The sequence below is a fragment of the Lepidochelys kempii genome, chromosome 2, assembly GCF_965140285.1.
Source record: "Lepidochelys kempii isolate rLepKem1 chromosome 2, rLepKem1.hap1, whole genome shotgun sequence".
In the NCBI taxonomy this organism is placed as follows: Eukaryota; Metazoa; Chordata; order Testudines; family Cheloniidae; genus Lepidochelys; species Lepidochelys kempii.
The window spans coordinates 46308471-46314931 of record NC_136381.1 but is presented as its reverse complement, the minus strand read 5'-3'; the positions used below and the strand labels follow the sequence as shown (position 1 = coordinate 46314931).

At 40.6% G+C, this 6461-nt stretch overlaps 1 long non-coding RNA gene across 1 annotated transcript in view; it reads right to left on the bottom strand.

The window, feature by feature from the left end:
- Positions 1-703: 703 nt before the first annotated feature.
- The window catches only part of LOC140906529 (uncharacterized), a 32785-nt gene continuing 27027 nt past the window's right edge, over positions 704-6461 (bottom strand). The window contains exon 3 of the long non-coding RNA XR_012157141.2: positions 704-4726. This is a non-coding gene — a long non-coding RNA (uncharacterized LOC140906529). The remainder of the gene's footprint in view (positions 4727-6461) is intronic.

Sequence of the window (6461 nt, the reverse complement as noted above, 5' to 3'; positions counted from 1 at the left end):
CTCAGACTCTGTGTTTGCAAGAGGGGAAGTATTGCCCCTCAGAGGCACTGAGGGGTGTTCTGTTATTTTCCCAGGTTACTGAGTGGCGGCTCGAGCCAGTTCTGTGTTGTACTGTTAGAAAGGAACCCCTAGATATTGAACCTGGCCCTGGTTGCTGCCAGCTCCACATGGCAAAAGGGTTACACAATTCTAATATATCTTTTTTGAGATGGGGCAACTAGAACTGCACACAGTATTCAAGGTTTGGGTGCACCAAGGATTTATATAATATAATTTTGATGTTTTCTGTTTTATTATCTGTTTCCTAATGGTACCTTGTCAAGGTTCCTTTCCCACTCTGAACTCTAGGGTACAGATGTGGGGACCTGCATGAAAACCTCCTAAGCTTACTTTCACCAGCTTAGGTTAAAACTTCCCCAAGGTACAAATTAATTTTATACTTTGACCCTGGATTTCCACGGCCACCACCAAACTTTAACTGGGTTTACTGGGAAACGTCGTTTGGACACTTCTTTTCCCCCTAAAATCCTCCCAACCCTTGTACCCCACTTCCTGGGGAAGGTTTGTTAAAAATCCTCACCAATCTGCATAGGTGACCACAGACCCAAACCCTTGGATCTGAGAACAATGAAAAAGCATTCAGTTTTCTTATAAGAAGACTTTTAATAGAAGTAAAGGAATCACCTCTGTAAAATCAGGATGGTAGATACCTTACAGGGTAATTAGATTCAAAACATAGAGAATCCCTCTAGGCAAAACCTTAAGTTACAAAAAAGGTACACAGATAGGAATAGTCATTCTATTCAGCACAGTTCTTTTCTCAGCCATTTAAAGAAATCATAATCTAACACATACCTAGCTAGATTACTTACTAAAAGTTCTAAGACTCCATTCCTGTTCTATCCCCAGCAAAAGCAGCATACAGACAGACACAGACCCTTTGTTTCTCTCCCTCCTCCCAGCTTTTGAAAGTATCTTGTCTCCTCATTGGTCATTTTGGTCAGGTGCCAGCGAGGTTACCTTTAGCTTCTTAACCCTTTACAGGTGAGAGGATTTTTCCTCTGGCCAGGAGGGATTTTAAAGGGGTTTACTCTTCCCTTTATATTTATGACATACCTAACCTTGTTAACTTTTTGGACTGACACTGCACATTGAGTGGATGTTTTCAGAGAACTATTCACAATGACTCCAAGATCTCTTGAATGGTAACAGCTAATTTAGACCCCATCGTTTTGTATGTGTAGCTGAGATTATTTTTTCTAATGTATATTACTTTGCACTTATCAACACTGGATTTCATCTGCCATTTAGTTGTCCCGTCACACAATTTTATGAGATCCCCTTGTAATTCTGTGCTGTCAGTTTTGGCCTTTATCTTGAGTAATTTAGTATCCTCTGCAAACCATCTTCTGCTTTTCCAGATCATGTATGATGATGTTGAACAGCACAGGCCAAGAACAGACCAATGGGGTATTTAACACTTTCTAGTGTGAAAATTGATCATTTATTCCTACCCTTTGTTTCCTACCTTTTAACCAGTTATGATCCATCAGAGGACCTCTTACCCCTTGACTACCTACTTTGCTTAAGAGCTTTTGGTGCTGGACCTTGTCAAAGGCTTTCTGAACATCTAAATACACTATATCAATTGGATCACCTTCGTCCAGATGCTTGTTGACATCCTCAGAGAATTCTAATAGATTAGTGAGGCATGATTTTCCTTTACACAAGCTGTGTTGACTGTTCCCCAACATATTGTGTTCATTTATTTGTCTGATAATTCTGTTCCTTACTATAGTTTCAACCATTTTGCCTAATACTCAAATTAGGTTTACTAATCTGTAATTGTCAGGATAGCCTTGGGAGTCTTTTTAAAAAAAAATTAAAAAATCAGCGTTAACTGCAGGGTAGCTAATGTATTTGGTACAGAGGCTGATTTGAGCGATAGGTTACATATCACAATTAATAGTTCTGCAATTTCATATTTGAGTTCCTTCAGAACTCTTGGGTGAATACCATCTGGTCCTGGCGACTTACTGTTTAATTTACCCTTTATTGACAACTCAGTCTGGGACAGTTCCTCAGATCTGTCACATAAAAAGAATGATGTATACACAGTTGTGTATAAGTGCTGCAGGGATATTGGACTGTTTCATTGATTTAATTTTCATTGCCCAGCTTTGAAAGCAAAATTGCACATCATATGTTGCCATAGATTAAATATACACAGGACGTTCCTCTCTTTCTCTCTCTCTCCCTCCTTTTCCAGCTCCTGCTCCTGTGGCTTGAAAGTTCTGTAATATGTAAGGGTAGTGGGTGCCCCAGAGGACTTCATTTCCCTATAACAGCAATTACACACTGTCATAGCCCACCATGGATCCAAACACAGCATTCCCTTTTCAAATAAAGGGAGAATTCTGTGTAAAATTGATGTCAGGAAGTGGGCTGGAGCTCCTTCACACAAAGTAAAACAGAAATGTATATTAGTCTTTTTAAAGAGAGCAGCTGCTAATTAGGAATATAGGCCAGTTAAGTCAATGTGCTGATTTTTACTGACATCCTCTATAAGGGCTCCATAAGGATGCCAATCTAGTAGATGCCACTACCTGCAAGCACAGTGGGGTTGGATTGTCTTTCAGTGCACCACACTGGAATACTGCCTCAACTTTGGCTATGTCATGGTCATTCCAGTTTTCCATTCATTCTCTCTGTCCTGATGCAGTGGCAATCACTTGTCAAATAATATTTCTAGACATCAAACCACCCAGCTCATGATTTTTAGCAGGTAGGTTTGAGTTGCCCAGATACCCAACAGTGTTTTGTTGATTCCTACCAATTGACCAGCCTGATCAGGTATTTTAGCACCACACATCATGTCCCCTAAAATTAAATTGGAAATTGAAAATTGTTGTTCATTTTATATTCCTATCTGATCCACAGTGGGCCAGTTTGTGGAATTTTTGTGGTAGCATTATTAGTGATATAAAAAACTGGAGTGGATTCTAGGGGAGTAGCAAGTGCTGGTTGAAAAATTTCTGATGGAAGTTTGATTGGAAAATGCTGATTAGGCAGAACCAAAACAGCAATGTGTCAGCTCAGTTGAAACTTTTGAAGGAAACCAGGCAGAAAGCCTGCCAGGCTTCTAACACCCGCCCGGTCCACTCCCTGGGCAACTGTATCCCTGGTTTGCCCAGCTCACTTGTCAGGGAGCTGGCTGGCTAGCTTAGAAATTTTAAATTTTTCCAGAATGGAATTCTCAAAAATTTCTGTTTCACAAAACATTTTACACTGGCAACTGTTCTGATATGCATGAAAAACATTTCAGAACTGTGAAATTTTCCATAGCACAGAAGTTCTGGTTCCCACACAGTACTACTATTTAGTTCTCAGAGTCTACTATTGAAATTCCGAAGTTAACTTTAGATATGTACCTTTTCTTGCACATTGTTTCTTGACACCTTGGTGGAAATCCTGGTCCCATGGAAGTCAATGGGAGTTTTGCCATTGACTTTCAAGTCAGTCAGGATTTCACCCTTTATATTTAGATCGAAAGCCATATTGTTTAGCCCTAGTACTAGACAGACATAAGTTGTAGGATATTTAGTGCCCATTCCAATGCCCATTGAAGTCAGTGGGAGTCTTTCCACTGAAGTCAGTGGATGGTGAGTTGAGTGCTGAGAGAAGAGCAAAACCATAGTTAAATGTCTGGAAGGATTAATATGAGGAAAGACTGAAAAGCTGAATACAGACATCTTAGCTAAGTGATGACTAAGAGGGAAGTGATTGCAATCTACAAATATTTGAAGAAGATTAAAAACGGTAGGGAAGGAACTATTTAGGATAGCAAGGGAGAGACATAGCTAGAACCAAAATGATTATAATTACCAAAAGGATGATTTAGGTTGAACAACAGATGTGTCTTCTCAGTAAGAAGAGATATTAGATTGTGGAACAGTTTCTAAAAGGAAGTGGAGGTCGCTCCTTTGTTTGGGACATTTATCTAGAAGTGTGAAAAGCCCACAAAATATACTGTAAGAACAATTCTTCACTGGGAGTGTGACGGACTTCACCATCTTCCATTGCCTTTCTATTGATCGTGTCTATTATTCTTTCAGTTTCTGAGATCTCTAGGTGGAAGAGGTATAAAGGTGAAGCAAAATGCAGACATTAATGTATTTCTGCCATAGTTTGCTAGTATAATGTTATCTCTGAACAACAGAAGATTTATTTTTCCATCCCATGTCTTTGCCAGAGACTCCTTTTTAAAATATCCTACTACCTTATGTCTCTGATCTTAAATTTACTTAGTTTAATACAGATTCCAAAACAGTGAATTCAAATGTAATTGAGAGATATAGTGTTTGTATTACCTCTTGCCCATAAGCAAGCAGTTGTACCAAACAAATTGCATTTAAATTAGTTTACAGGCAACTGCAGTCACAGTGGTATTAAAAATACATGCATATTAGTATCCTTATTTATCCTGGAGTAATGTCAAAAATAATGATGCACATTTATATAACACCTTTCTTCTGGAAGGAAACCAAATTGCTGCACAAATTGATTTTACAAACTACATACAAAATTCTCTTCCTTCACCACTTAAATACACCTAGCAGTAGCTTAGATCAGTGGTCTCCAAACTTTTTGGCTCGTGCAGTCCCAGGGTGAAGAGCGGAAGACCTGCCGCAGACGCGCCACCGAAGGAAGAAGACCTGAAGACCAGCTGTTATACCAATAAAATAAAAACCAACAGGATCTTATTAAAGGGGAAAAGGCAAAAAGAATCATAGTAAGCAGTTAGTTATAGCTATAACATTCCATTCAATTTCATATTTATTCACACATTCATTCATACACACACACACAGGTTCTGCAAGGTTGTTATCATAGTTACCAGCCTTAAAGTTGCTCATGCCAAGCCCCTGGCCAGGTGGCCTGGACATGAGGAGGGAGCAGGGCCTTGTCAGAAGCACATCTGATGCTCCTGGAAGTTGGTTTGCAGACTCAGACCCCAAAGTTCTCACAGAGAGGGAAAGAAACAGTTCCAAAAACCAAGAGACCTCTTAGTTTAAATTCCAGGGTATTACTAATTATCAGGAATCAAACTCATTTGTGATTTTAATACAGAACTTCTTTAATATGATCCAACACCGCCGCAGGCGGGCCGCTGGAGGGGAACACCAGCCATGGACGTGCAGAGCTGCTGCCTGCCATGCACCGCCTGGGATCATTTTGCGCACCCCCTGGGGTGGGCGCATCCCAGTTTGGAGACCACTGGGTTAGATCAGAGCACTATGCTGGGACATTGCCTCAGCATTGACTTAGGAGGAAGGGTGCCACCTAGTGAATCACCAACACTGCTTAATCTGGAAGCTGCTTGGTCTTTGGAGGCTCCTCGTGTTTACCTTCACAATGTCCTTCAGTGCTATGGTGACATGAAAGCACAGCCACTGCTTTACAAACCTGACATGCTAGAGAGGTTAGCTCTAATGCTGTGGTGTATTAAGGGGAATCAGTGAAGAAGTTACTCAGCCTTGGGAGAAAGTGTGGGAAGTAAAAATCTGTTTCACCAAAGCACAGGGAGTAAATTAGAGTTTACTGATTAAAGCTGAGTTTTTAAAGCTTCATCTCAATATTATTTGTGGTTGGTAGCACTCACAGTGTAATAGGTGAATTTCAAACATAGCAGGGGGCGTGGTCCTTGGCACAAAAGAATGTATGTAGTCTCATTGTTTGCTGTTTTGTAAAAAGTTTATTTTCGAAAGAAAAGTTATGTGGGGGAGGTCTAGGTTGGTTATGAGGAAAAACTATTTCACTCGGAGGGTGGTGAAGCACTGGAATGGGTTACCTAGGGAGGTGGTGGAATCTCCATCCTCAGAAGTTTTTAAGGCCCAGCTTGACAAAGCCCTGACTGGGATGATTGAGTTGGGGTTGATCCTGCTTTGACCAGGGGGTTGGATGAGATGACCTCCTGAGGTCTCTTCCAACTCTAATCTCCTATGATTGTGGATTATAGCTGAGTTTTAAGGTTCAGATGAGCTTTCTGTTTAAAGTTCGACTGTTCTAAAATCTGTATGGTTAGTCAAATTGCCTTGAAATTTGAATTGCCTCCTCGCGGTATAAAGTATGATCAGTGGTCCAAATTTGAGGGCATTCCACTACGGGATTCCTGAGATACAGCTCTCAGGGGGTATTAAAAGCTGCTTTTTTCTCTCTCTCACACACACACACACACACACACACACACACACACCCTTAAAAGTTGACACATTCTGGCAACATTTTTTTACTCCCAGATAGAGACCCAACCAGGGCTCAGATCATAGAAATGCTGGCCTAGATGGGACCTCAAGAACTCATTAAGTCCAGCTCCCTGCAATGAGGCAGGAACAAGTAAACCTAAACCATCCCTGATGTTTGTTCAGCCGGTTCTTTTAAAAACTTGCAGTGATGGGGAT